The sequence below is a fragment of the Rissa tridactyla genome, chromosome 4 (assembly GCF_028500815.1).
Source record: "Rissa tridactyla isolate bRisTri1 chromosome 4, bRisTri1.patW.cur.20221130, whole genome shotgun sequence".
NCBI classification, from domain to species: domain Eukaryota; kingdom Metazoa; phylum Chordata; class Aves; order Charadriiformes; family Laridae; genus Rissa; species Rissa tridactyla.
The window spans coordinates 14,456,618-14,471,547 of NC_071469.1; the positions used below are offsets into that span (position 1 = coordinate 14,456,618).

Sequence of the window (14,930 nt, forward strand, 5' to 3'; positions counted from 1 at the left end):
CTTCAGACCAAAAGTATTACCAAATGGAAGATTTCATACTTGGAATAGAGAAATTGAAAAAAAAAAAAAAAGAAAGAGAGCATGAAATAGAAAAATAGAAGACTACCTTTGCATTTGTATAGACCCTTTCAACTGTATTACAACAATTAATAAAAACAGGACAATATTTTCCAGGTTGGAAAATGAATACATACCTTAAGATTTTAAAAAATGACCAGTGATAGAGGCTATCAATTTTTTGTTATGCAACTTGAAAGCCATTATGCCAATAAAATTACCAGAAAGCCCTGGGTACCTCCTTGTTTCATAGAAAGCAGCAAACATGAATGGATTTGTATTTCTTTTGAATATTGTGCAAAATTACATAGGTGAAAGTTGCAAAATAATCTACTCTCAAACAGAATGCTCCTTTTATCAAATTATGTGTTCTCACTATTCACACAATACTCAGCACAGGTTATTTAGTTTCTGACAAAATAGTCTTCTTACCATTAAAGCAAAACATTAATTTAATTATTTAAGGATCTTATACAAAAAACACTTAAAGAATGTAATTTGAAGTATGCCCTGATACTGCTTCCTTATCAATAATTACCAGTCTTCACTCAGGTATACGGCTTGCCCTTTCATAATGTAGCTTTCTACTGAAGTGATATCAATATATATTTCTAATGCAAATCAGACTCATTAAACATTTCTTCAGAATATATTCAACCTGATTTTTAAAATCCAGTTTCTGAGTTACAACGTTGACATAATTATCAATGATTTTTTTTCACTGACTTCAGCATAGCCACAGTTTTACTTAGATCTTGAACTTGTAGTCAGTACTGTCAAATTTAAATCACATTAAGAAAGTATATAAAATATAGTTTATTTCTGCTTTTATTGAAAACTGGTGGGTATGTGTGTCTATCTCCAAATTTCACATAATAGCATTTGCCCTGTGAATTTAAAGGATTAATCTAGATACTGGGTATCAGCCTGCAGCAACATATTTGTGAATGGTCTTTTGGGCTTTAGCCCAAACCTGATTAGCCACAAAGAAGGAAAGACATTAAAACACATAACAGGAATTGACAGAATAACAACTTTATTATGCACATTTGTATTTTTACAAAAGGTTTCAATAATACAGCGTTGTACAACTGTAGTGTACAAGTAAAATGATAGCAGTACTTCATTGCTTAGGAGTAGCTTACCTCTCCTTTAAGAGTCTTTTGAGCATTGGTATCAAATTGACCAACTTTCTCTGGTTTCTAGCCAGGGATGAACTCATTATGTGATCACTTCTACAAAGTTAAGTGAATGTGAATTTCATAGAATGTTTCTCAGCTCAGGAAATGCCATTTCTTAAGTTGCACGGCTACATGTATGCATATCACCGTTGTAAGGTCTTTTCTTTAAATAGTTGATAACAGTTTTAATATATATCTAGTTTTGCATGTGTTGTTCTTCCATACTTTTTCTTTCTTAATGCATACCTCTTTCCAAGATTAGCCTAAGTTGTGAAGGACCTGTGATGAACATTCACAAGCACTTTAAAGCTCAAGTACCATTTCTGACCACTCAAAAAACCATTCAAAATCAGAGGAAGCAACTATGATATTCAGATCCTACTTGAAAACTAGTACATAAAAGAGAAAAAAATATTAACAAACCCTTCTGGATACAATTACTATAGTATCAACAAAACCAAAGAAGCCACCAGCCTGGAAGTGCAGTGCTGAAACAGCTGTCAAATAGATTGAGCTGACAGAGGAACCCAGCACCACCCAGGAAGCAGAGCAGAATTCCAGACAATGAGGCCAAGTAAAGGAAAATCATCTTTTCTGTGTATCACATGGCAAATTACATCTACTTGGACAAATAAAATTGCCTCTTATTTGTTCTTCTATTAATTAGGGTATTTCTCTGAAGTGAAAATAAAAATTCTCTGTGCATTAAAAAGAAAAAAAGGACTTCAAGACTTCAATAATGAAGTTGAACAGAGAAGTTCAAGAGAAAAGCTGGAATTATATCAGATCTGCCTTATGTTCATCCTTAGCTACCAGAATGATCATTATCCTATTTTACTTTTCAAAACATCTCTGAAGATTAGAAAACACATGCATGGTTGACATGAATGCATCTGTCTCCTTTAACAGTTGATTACAAAAGGGTCTGGAAGATACTCTGGAGTAAAAAGATGGCATTTCCTATTCACATCTATGGGAAGAATAGGTCTTGGTTAACCATATTCTTGTAGTAACGTCTCCAGAACATTGTCATGGACTTCCTGCTTGTGATAAGGATGCCTGAAATGACCTAATCTGTTTTCCAGCTCATTCAAGAACCCAGGCAATTTGCTAGCAGAAATGTCTGATACCTGATATACTATACTTCTGGGGAGGACAGCATACCTTCTTCTGATTTCAAGTCAGTCAAGAACAACTTCTAGCCAAGAAAGCAAGCATCTGTTACAAAGACCTGGAAGAATGGGTAATTAGAAGAACATTCTAATAATAACATTGCTCAGACTCAGCCACAAAAAGTCTATACTTCAAAAAAAGGGCAAAACTTGACTAAACAACCAGTAGAAGAATAAGCTATTTGCTACCAATTCCGCTTGCTTCTGGTATGATGTTCCCTCTTACACCCCTCTGTGGTCCTCCGGAATGCTCCTCTGGAATGGATGCTGAAGGATCTCTTTCTTTATAATTGTTTTAGTCTCCCTGGAAACACAGAAGCCAAGAAAATTGCCTAAGAATTAAGGAGGAGGTGAAAGCACAGGCGGCTGTCCCTGCTGCATCAAGTGAGGCTTGAGGGATTGTTCTAGATGACATATGACCCTCAATAATTGGAGTGTCAAACTTCTGGCAAAAATCTTTGGTCAGTAATCTGATAAAAGTCACCAGATGGTCAAAGATCTTGTGGATATAGTTTCGGAAGTACACAAGGTAGTTCCAAATGTGGAACTGAAGGAAGGCTGAAGAGTCCAGTCTTTTATGGAGCACAAGCAACTCAGAAATTCTTAGAAAAGTAGCCTTGGAAAGTACTCGTGAAGCACTTGAGGAAAGGTACTGATCTAGAACACAGGGAGATCTTTTCCTTAAGAATGTGATAATATGGCAATAGCCTGTGTTAAGGCTTTCTCAAAAACATGTCGTGTGATGCTGCAGGTCTGACAAGCTTCTCCTACTGCCACAATGCTCATGGAGCTGACCTACTACTACGGTTGTGCTCAGGAACCAGGGAGTCCCAGGTATGGGGTTTTGTCTTTGTCTGGAGTACAGCTCTTTCCCATCCTGACTGAAACAGGATGTTCAAAAGCTGTTCTCTGGTTGTATTGATGGGTTAATAACATATTTTGATGCTATTTGGTTCTGAAGAACCCACAAACCTAATTAACAGATACTCCTGAAGCTAGTGCTAATGATCTCTGTGGGCAAAAAGAAGAAATTGCCCAGAAATATGGGCTATAAAAGCAATGGGAATGATTATCTGAGATTAAGAAACAATTGCGAAGATCAATGCACCTCTCCAAACCCCAAAGCAGAACCTAAACAAAGTAGGGTAAAACTATCAGCAGTAGCTAAAACTCTCTTAGCTGTAAAAAGTTTCCAAGTTGAGAGTCAGCTTTCCACACACCACAGGTACTGTATGATATGAGGAATCATTTTAGTAGACATTTAAGAGCAACTGAGAAGAAAGAGGATTGTGCATGAACGTTATGCAGGGGGCTGATACTCATGCACGCTCCTACTGCTATCAGTAAGATTATCTGACCTATGGTGCTAGGTACAGATACACTGTCAGCATCAGTGTAAACACAGATCAGGTGATAAAGAGAATATTGAATCCTTGCATAATTCAAACAAAGTATGTTTAGCTTACTATTAATCATCAAGGAAGCTTCTTAAGAAAGCTAGCTCTTTGAGAGTCCCATAGCCTGTCTATGTGGGAAAAAGGCCAAAGGAGGGGAAAAAAGGTGGTGAATGAGGAGAAAGAGATGACAGATTTCTTAGCAGAAGAAATGGCTTTCGACTCTTGGAACTTACTGTTTGCATTCCTTCTCTAAAAAATTTACATTTGCATTTGAGAACTATGTTCAGTGCTTAACCTGATTCTATTGGTTCAGGTTCACGTAAGTTAATGTAAGCTAAATTTCTGCAAGTCATTTTGTCATTTAAGACTAACTTTCCAAGTAACTGGGAAAGTACGGCCTGACTTCACAAACATCTTATAAGATGTCCATCATGTCCATTTATAAAAATAGTTTATATATGTTTCAGATTAACACAAACAGAAAACAAATGTACTTGTGCATACTGCTCTGGCAAGTGGAATCTTGTTACCTTACATATAGTAAAATAAACTATTATATACTCATTTATGTCCCAAGTCATATATTCCTATATCTGCTATAAATACAAAGGCTTTTAGCTAGACCTCTCAGAAGCGTGATCCTGGTCATAGATCATTATTGCCTAAAGCCTCAGTATAAAAGGCATTAAAAGCCTCAGTAGAAAAGGCATAGGCACTGACGCCTGTGCTTTCTAAGGCCCTTTTATTTTGCTGGGCAGTGTACAGAATTGGGCCTCTCAACTCAAAACCTGAAAATTCCTTAGTTATTTTAACTTACAGGCCAGATTAATATATTTTACAGCAATTCAATGTTCCTCTATTGAGAAAGAGGTTAATTGCACCATTATATTTGGTATGGACCTATTTGTGTAGGAGACCTGGCTGGGGAGGTAACTAAATATGATACATCCTGGGATGTCACTTAAGAATATAACAACTGCCCCATGCACATTTTAACAATTCCTAAACTACGAAGTATATAAATTGAGCCTGGAAAATGTTTGGTTTTTTTTTCCCCTAATATATCAGAAAGCATTGAAATTTTAACTAAACAATTACTTAAAACTGGAATGCTCCTCTTTTTCTTCCCTCCACCTCTTTCAGACTTGCATGAAAAATGCATCAATCATGGGAAGGGAATATGTTAATAAATAAAAGCAAAACTAAATTTATGTGTAAAGGATAGATTCCTCACTTTCAGCATTAAAGAAAGCAAACATGCCAAGTATGTAATATTTTAATGAATAGGGCTATTTAAGTAACTGTACAATAAGTAATCAATGCCAAAACTGAAGAACATAAAACCGTGTTTAAATCCAACCCTTAACGATACTACCTGACATCTGATGTTCACTTTTTAATATAAAAGTGCCTCAGAATTAACAGCAGCAATTTGAATACATGATGTAAGCAATTTCAGTTAAAGTATGTCACTCAGCTTCTCTGGTATTTGGCTAACCCCCCTCCCCCAGTACACAGCTTTTTTGTAATTTTTATATATCTGATAATGAAAGCAGTCTGTAGTGTTTTAAATTCCAAAGGCTACATGCATCTAGGAGACCTACACTTAGGAAACTACTACATTGCAATAAGCCTTACAATAATTAAGCACTAAAAAACAAAGTGGCCAGGAATCATGAACTTTCAAACCATTATCGAACACATATTGGTACTAAACAGTAATTATTGTGAGTTTTAGAGTCTTTGTGATTAGCAGCAGTCACAGAGAAACAGATTACAAATCAGCAAATTTTACAAACCAGCAAGTAAGTAAACAATAATAAAGGGTAATACAGGTACGCGTTCACTTCATTTACTAATTGTATTGTTTGTTCACTATGCTTTTTTCTCTAGCAGTATATTGGCATAATATTCACATTTAATAAACATTCTAATTCTAGTAAAGAAGACATTTTGAATATAGCAATACAAGTAATCAAGAAAACTACTGCAGTTTATTGTAGATCTGTGCTAGTGAAGACTCTATCAGTGAAATTTATGTGATATCTATTGCTCTTGAAAAAAATCATTTGGCTGCGAAGTAAATAAAAACCTCTCTAACTCAGTTAATGGTCAGCATTATGCTAATAGTTATAATAAAATGAGATACATGCATTCCATGTAACTTGCAATTGATATGACATTTTTTCCAAATGTAATTAAAATTCCATCAAGGTTGAACCAGAGAGATTTGCAGGTCTCAAAAAGCCCTCAAGATTTTTTCCCATGCTTCCATAAACTCTTACATAATTTAAACAATCACAACAGGAATCATTATGGAATGGTATAAATGATATTGCGAGTACATGGTAAATAAGAAATTGGTTAATGATGTAAACTTAAATGTAGTTCTTCACTGATACCATGTTTGAGTTTGTTATATTAAGCATCAGTCATTGCTACCTAGTTATTACTAACCAAGCATAAGTGCAAAGATATCATAATGTAAACTTCTGAGTTTCATTAATCAGCTCTGGTGAAACCTATTGCTATGTCCAGTTCGCTGTCTTTCAAGGTCCTTCCCTCTCAGGTCGTTGTTAATTCAAACACAGAAACTCCAAAGCAATGAAAGAACCCTTCTTAAATGTGTTGCTTTTGTTTATGCAGGTCAATTACTATTCTTTCATTGCAAGAAAGACCCAACAGGTGCACATGGCTGACTGTTTCTACATCATTACTTTGTACTCCAGCATGCTGGACACGTTTTAGCTACAAATAAGGACATAAAATTTAATCAACCGAAGTTAATACACCTGCATTATCTAGAGTCAGAATTTGTAAAATTTCCATGGCATACCCTCATTTTTGCTTACATAGTCAATTCAGACATGTTAGCAGTATTTTCTAAAAGCTCCTACTTATTCTTACTCATAAAGAATATCACCTGACAAAAACAAACATCTTGGAAATACTTAAATGCGTTTTCACATCCAAATGTTCTTCCTCCTCGTTCTGTAACATCATACCTAAAGGAAATAAGCACTAGTTTTGAGCACAAACATAGCCGAGTTAAATGATCAAGCCAATTATCTGTTACTTGATCTCGTGAAACTGCTGTCTGCTTTACCTACATTTGTTTGCCTTTGACAACTAAATACAATCCCTCCATGTTTGTAAATAATCATGATGTATCATTATACCATACAGAGGAAACAAAAGCAAGAAACCTTTATTTCAAGTCTTTAGTTGGTGCGCAGTTTCTGATGTGGTAAATTCAAGCTCTGAGCTATCTTAAACCCAAAGGAGGCAATGGGTGCTGATTTCAATAAACTGCGAATGGTGAAAGGGATTGGGAGCTTCAGCTAAAATGCTAAGAGTAGGCTGATAAATTACTGCAATTGTACACAGTGTTGATGATTAATGCTAAACAGCCCTGTTGCTTTACATGAGGAAGTAAAGTAACTTTTAGCTAAATAAGTAGACTTAAATAGGAAAGATTATTGAGACAAGTTGTTTGAAATTGGAACGCTTTTCACAGTATGTCATGGCTTCCTGGACAACATATAAAGCTCAAGTTATATGTGATGAACAACTTGGTCTTAACAATTAATAAAAATAAAATTAACCTAAGAAATGCTGGTGCTATGCTTAGGTTTTAGAGGACAGCCATAAACCATACAAATTTATCATTTTAAAACCAGACGATTTCTGTCTCCTACCACAATTTATTCCTGTCTGCTTTTTTATTCAGATGAATTCCTTCTGTGGTTAGAAAGACAAAATACTTCCACAATAATAAGCTAATTAGTTTAATTGCATAATTTTGCTATATGTTTAATCTCATGTTGAATCTCCAGAAGAAATAGTTACAAAAACACAATTACAGGATTCTGTTATGCTTCTCCTTCTTTTTTGGGGTGAGGGGAAAAAGTTTCATTTACATGTTTTGTTCTGGAGATTTGCGTCCATAGACTGTCTTATTACTTAATTTAGCATCATTACTTTGGATGCTAAAATAAGATTAATCTCCAAACATTTTAAAAGTCAAGATAATGAAATATAATAGTTTATGATAATCTTTGAATGCTTAATATTCCACATAGTAATAACTGGTTTTGAATTTAAGAGGAATGATGTTTTATATATTTCCACATATTTTCTGTCAAAGCACTATTATTCAGACATCTGCAGCCTGATACTTCCAAAGGTTTTGGTTTTATTTAATTACGAACAACACAAATAATGAATATGTTAATACTATTTCTTCTAGGTCCAAGCTTTCGTAATACTTTTCTTCTAGGTCCAAGCTTTTACAATACTTACCATAAGAAAGCATTAAGTATGAGGAACTTCTGAATACATTGAGGCCTATAAGGGTTTCATACACATAACTGAATGAAATAATGCAACCAAACAAAATAGTTGAGATTATATTTAATCTCAACTGAGATTAATCTGGCCTGAAACACAGGCCAGATTAAGGCCTGAAGAGGTATAACTCAGCATAATTTGTTTACTGGGTTGTTTTATGCCTGCTGACAACCTAATGTAATTTTAGCAATTTAAAAGAATTTAAATGAATTTTAATTAACAAGGACCTGTCTTAATGATTTAGGGTCAATAAATTGGGTATCTGAAAGATATGGAAATGAGAGAAGCTGACTGAATGATTCAGTTCACTTCCCGCCCCCCCCCCGCCCCCGCAATAAATGACCTGACTTGGACTGATTTTGATCTTTTTCAGAATATATTTATGCATCTGATGCTCATGTGTTAAGTCAGACTTCTGTGAAAAACCAAACCAGCACGCAAGTTAGATTTAATCTTTAGCACTATTAATGAGCAGAGTTCATAAAATGCCTCTATTTCAATTCAAGACAGAAATTTCAATTAGCAAGTTAAGGACTGAATTGCCATAGAAATATTAGTATGTATTCTTAAGTTTAATGCTATTTCACTGAAGGTGTAGATTTTATAATAAAACATGACTCAGCATAAAGTAAACTTTTTATAGAGATGCTACAGATGAAGCAAGTCAACCTGTTTTCTGCTTTATTATTTATCTTCAGTTTTGCTTGTACCATAGGATGACAAACTGTACTAGAATAATCAGCTTTGAAAAAGTGAAATCTGGCAAAAATTTCACATTTGACAAATTCCTGCATTTTTATTGTAAAAAAATTAAACTTATACCGCTATTCTCCAAATAAGGTCATGTAAAAAAAATTAGTATCATACACAATCACACAACTCGCTAATATCTTAAGGCCAGAATTTTGACAGCTATTTGTTGAACTTCATAGACCATTATCTTAATTTTTATCAGGAAATAAGCATCCAAATTCCTGGTACCTTGGTGAAAAAGTTCAGACAACGAAATCCTCATTTATTTAAATGGGTAATTTCCAAACCACTTCTCTTTTCAAACCACTCACTTCTTTCATATTGCATTAAAAAAAAAAAAAGTTTTAAAGAGTTACGCAATTCCATTAAAACTTTCCATAAAGCTAATATGAAGTGTTAGACTATTTAATGGCATGATTTCTATGATAACATGATGACAACATTATTTGATGGAATACGCAGATTATACATGGCTTGACTATTGAAATTGCATCAGCATCAATGGATTCTGCTTGCAAAACATTAAATATCATTGCCTATTGACATTTTTACCTTTAAAGGGAGAGCTAGGGTATGATCAATACATTTCAGCTGTAGAGGTGCACATCACTACATGCTTATCTGGAGGTGCAAATATTGGTCCATTTGCAGGGTCACTTTGTTCAGATTCAGAGGCTGATTCCTTAGATTTTAAAAATATAGTAGTAGAAGCATCTGGATACAGTACCAGAAGCCAGCATGCTGCTGCTTCTTTTCATAAAAACAAAAATATGGGCACCAGAAAAAACGTGAGAGACCAGATAAATACTTTTTTCCTTCCAGTTTCTAAAGAGTAAGTGTTTAACTAGGTTGATACAGTATTTCTGCTACTCACTGTTCCTCAAGTTTATTGCTGATGAGCTACAGCTTGGAATCTGTCATCATACTGTTATTTTCGTTCACCAGAAATGGGAAATCTCATCTAACAATGGCATATCGTAGCAGCTCCATCTTTCTAGTGCTATCACCCACACTTTATAAACTGACAAGTGCTATATCCACTAGAGATATCTTATCATACAAGGAACAACTTTTTTACACTACTTCTTTCCATTTTTCTTTGCCATGTGCCTGTTTTTGACAAATTAACTAAAAGATTTAATTTGCAGCAACTTTATCTTTGCAGATATGATGAAGATCAAAATGTTGTGACATACCTTTGAAACTGACTGCTTTGCTTAATGTGGAATGCAACTGGATCTCTCTTTTTCCCACCCTTAGACATGATAAATACATCAGCAACACCTTATTGCAAGTATGACATCACGCACAATGAACACACTTCCATACGAAGCTTCTTTTACCCATATTTTTTTCTTCCCTTAGCAACTCCATCTTAGTATCCTTCAGTTGCTTGTTTCCATTATGTCTGGTTGCCTATGAACCACCACAGATCTCTCTAGGCCTTTAGCGCTGAAGATGTACAAACATCTTAGCAGTTGATATCATAGCCTGCTTTTAAGGGATAGCACATTACACACAGATAAATCTGAGATCACCCAGGCTGCACTAGTTGCTAGCTGCAGCATGTTTCTACAGCTTACCAAACAGAGCAGCCACAGCGTCTGCCACTTAGAAAGATAACACGTAACGCTGGTGTTTCTCCAAACATTCATTAAAGTTTGATTAAGACTTGATTTCCCTAAGTGAACTACACTTGTATGGGTTTTCTGGAAGTGTAAAATTTGTTTTTGTAGGGTTTTTTTGCTAACTGATTATGGCTGTAGTAATGCCATTTATTTATTTATTCAAGCATCTAATGTAAAATTGGTAACAAAGTTGAGATATACACAGTTACTGCCTGCACCATCTTAACTGTCTTTATATTAATTTACAAACTAATTTCTCAAACGGCAGTATTCAAATAAGAAATAGTGAAAAACAAGGTATTCGAAGACCAATATCCTCATGGATATGAATGAAAGAAAAGCAGTAAGTGCAATAACTTACTAACTCAGTGCTCCAACACAAGATATGTCCTCCGTTCCCACTTTTTTTTTTTTCCACACACACACTCTACACTGTACCAGAAGTCAGGTAGTAGAATATTGTTCCCTGAACAAGGCATCAATTTACCCATTCTTCAGTTATACACAAGAATTTCTAAGGAAATGATCCCAGATTATGATTAGAAAGCCAAGCTATTTAAATCATGTAACTGGTTTAAATTTCTTTTGGTTCCAATTTCAAAGCATACTTTGTTTAAAGAACTTGATTACGTCTAAATCCATTATTAAAAATGAATCTCAAATACAACAGATGCATTTTGGCGAAGATAAAGTTCAGTCCTCAAGAAAGCTATCAACCATATCTGAGACAATTGTGTCACAGAAATACACAAAAAGAAAGCACTGATGTGTCTCATAATTTCCTGCAATATTACCCTCTGAGAATTTCCAAGCGAGGCACCATATTGTTAATCTCTTTTCCCACGTAAAAAGGGCAAGGACTGCAGTCAGGGCACAATTACATACAATAATAATTAGATCTAATTATTATTACTTTCATTAATACAGTATTGAAGGCTTGAAGAGAAGCTTTAAAAAGGACTTCCTAGAATTTGATTAACCTTTCCGTGCTGGTACAAGAGAAAGCACAAAATGGTTTTCTGAAGTGGAGAGCTGGGCAACCGTGTCTAAAGTTATTAAACAGATGCAAAAGTTGTCCACATGGTGAGAAGCTGATGGGAATCACAGGACTAAATTAGGAATGAAGAAACAAATGTTTGTATTTGATGTACCTGAAGAAGATAAGACAACAAAGGTGAAAACCACAGCAATTTTGAACAGAGCCGATCCCTGTGCATATCAAGATTACAGGGCACACAATAGCCAGGGCATTGACAAAAAAAAATTGAGCAGTGCAAACAGAAGGGAATGATTAAAACTTAGAAATATTCAAGTGGATGTGGTAAGATTTAGACATGTTCTGGATGTGTGGGTCAAAGGAGAGAAGTGGCCAAAGATGCCAAGATTACAGCCTTGAGTGAAGACAGTCATGGTTATACTCTCTGTTCTTTCTAGTTACTCTGTTTTGGAATGGAGAACAGACAATGAGAACAATAATATAGTATTGTGAAATATTATAGCCCAATTTTCATTTAGAAACTTACCAAACAGCAACTGAAGACATTTATTTGTATGTAGAGACCACAGTATCAACAGCCACTGTTAAATAGATGCAGGTATTATATCATATGGTAGGTTAAGAATCAACCAAAATTACTAAACTACTTTTTTTCTTTTGTTAGTGAAATTGGAACATGACAAAAAATATTACATTACCCTGAAATTAATTTCTTCATTCCAATTGAAATAAAACACTTTCTATTCTTCTGTGTAAGTTTAAGGAATATGGACCTACCAGTAGTAAATGTAAAGGTATTTCTTTATTCTCAAAACTATTCTGTCACAAGGAGAAATTTAGTTGACGCTCTTCTAATTTGTGATAGATGCTATCCTACTCAAACCAAGTTTTCCTTAAACTGAAATTGTTTATCATTAGATTGTAAACTTTTCAGGACAGAGGCCTATTCATGGCCATACTCTTTTACTAAGGAATACGCTAGGAAGAGTCCTGTTAGGAAACAGGGATGCTACTAGAGAACAACTATATTCCGATTATATTTTGGAATGAATTGTGTACACGTTTCCTCAGGGTGTTTTTGCACAGACAAACCACTGAAGTAAAAGCTAATTATTTAATGATAAATGATCTGAAAACAAATAAACAGTAAGGTGGTGAAGTATGCTGTTGATACTAAGTTACTGAGGGTCATAAAAATAGAACTGGCTGAGGGAATCTGCATCCAGCCTCAGAATCCTGAGTGCACAGGCAGGTGAAATTTAATGTAGATAACCATAACATAAACACAGAAAAAAATCCTATCCTTACCTATAAAACTGTCTAGTGGATGTAGATGTTAACATTCAGAAAATATATCCTGGGATGTCTATAGTTAATGCTATGAAAACAATTTTCAATGTTTGTTCAATGTTCAACACAACATTCAACAATGCTCAGTTTGTCTGCTTTCTGCCTCTTTAACAAAGCAAAACAAATAAATGACAGAACTTATAAGGAAAAAACTGGATAATGACATGAAAACCATTATTTTGACTGCTCTTGAATACTCTGTGTAGCTTCTGGTCTCCTCATCTCCAAAAGCATATAGCAGTGCTCAAAAAAGATTAAAAAAAGAGGGTAAACGTGAAAAAATCAAATAGGCTAAAACTCTTCAGCTTGGAAAAGACAAGACTGAGGAAAGGTATAAAATCATGAGTTAAAGACGGAAAGTGACTAGAGAGCAACTGCTTGTTGTTTCTATCAAAACAAGAAGGAAAGCACCTAAGACAGGTAGAAAACTTAAAAAAAAACAACCCAAAACATTTCACACAACGCATAGTGAAGTTGCATTGAGCAAGGACCTCTTCCTCTAGTACACTGCAGATGCCAAAAGCCTGTGTGGACTTAAAAAAAAAGATTGAGCAAATTTGTGAAATAAAAGTCTACTGAGAACTGTTAAAAATAAGACACCACTTCTGATTCAGAAAGTGCTAAAGACACATTCAGGGTACTAAGGGATCATATGATGTCCTATCTCTGTACTCTTCCTTAGGCACTTTCTAGTGTCCACTGCTACAGACATACATACTCAAATATGATATGTTAATGAAGACTACACTAATTATTTCTGAAATTTATTTATTTATAGCCAAGTTCAATGGAATCGAAAAATAAAGGATATGCATAACAGCATGATACATCTCAGTCTTCAAAACATTTACGTATACACTTGATTGTGGTCCAACTGATGTAATAACACATGAATAAAAGCAAATGTAAGAATATAATCCCGAAAGGAACTTCACATTTTCTCTTTTGAAAACTTTTTAATGAGGGTTCTGTACCATCACATTGGTACTAAGTGTACCAAATCAGGCCAGAATTTCTTTTTCTTTTTTGAGGAAGTGTGTGAGGAAGGTGTACAACGGTACTAAAGTTCCATCAATTTGATCTGCCCTTTGAAAAGCAAATCATTACTTATTTCCATCTCCTTATGTACAGAAGTTACTTTGTTTGTCACTGCATATTGCGTTTTCTGTCAGTAATCATGCTGGACGATTTCTGTATACTGTCAGCTTTGAGGCCCGTATCCTGCAGCAGCACTTCCTGCTACACCACAGCTTCCCCAAACCAACTGCTACTCAAATGCTATTCAAATGTAGCAAATCGCATGCAATGCCACCAAGTCATTTCAAGAATTCCTTGTTTCAAAAAGCAAGCAAAAAGTGCAGTCACCGACTTACCTGATCCGATTTCTAAACCAATTTAAGTAAAGCTGTACAATATTATGTGGAAACACGGCTCAAAGGACGTTTATTTCAAGTAACGAGGTAAAGATGCACGTAGTTATAATCATAATTTCAAAAGTGCTAACTAGTTACTCTTCCAGATACAAACAGGATGAATGAGCAAAGGCATTACTCAAAATCCCATTAGCTACCTATTTTCACTTACAGCAGTCTAAACACTTTCAATGGTCTGGTCCAAAATGATTATTTTGATCCATTCCAAAGGGATTAGCTGTGCAAACAATCAAATCTGGTCGAGCAACGCGGTCTAATCTGTAATTTAGTTAACAAAGACTGAAAAAAAAAAGGTACAAAATTACTCTAATCCACACTTACTTCTCATATGTTTAAAAAAAAGGAAAAGGAAAAAGAAAAAAGGGGAAATACTGCGATACTCTTTGTGTGCTTTAAAGACCGTAACAGCAACTTTTCCGTGCTGTCTCAAAACAAACAGACAAGGGAAAAAAGAAAGATAAGCCAGCTCAGCCCTTCTGTCCCTAGATCGCTTCACCAGCTGACCCTCCCGCGGCTGCGGCGCGGTGGCTCGCAGGGGCCCGGCCCGCTCCCCACACGCTCCCTCACGGCGACGGCTGACTGTCGCGCGGGACATACATAAATATATACATA

General features: G+C 35.2%; 1 long non-coding RNA gene across 1 annotated transcript; it reads right to left on the bottom strand.

The window, feature by feature from the left end:
- Positions 1-1,076: 1,076 nt before the first annotated feature.
- Positions 1,077-8,455, bottom strand: LOC128909398 (uncharacterized). The gene is made up of 2 exons (XR_008466362.1): positions 6,731-8,455; positions 1,077-2,714 (listed from the first exon to the last, which is right to left on the bottom strand). It is a non-coding gene; the product is annotated as an uncharacterized LOC128909398 (long non-coding RNA).
- Between the last annotated feature and the right edge of the window lie 6,475 nt (positions 8,456-14,930).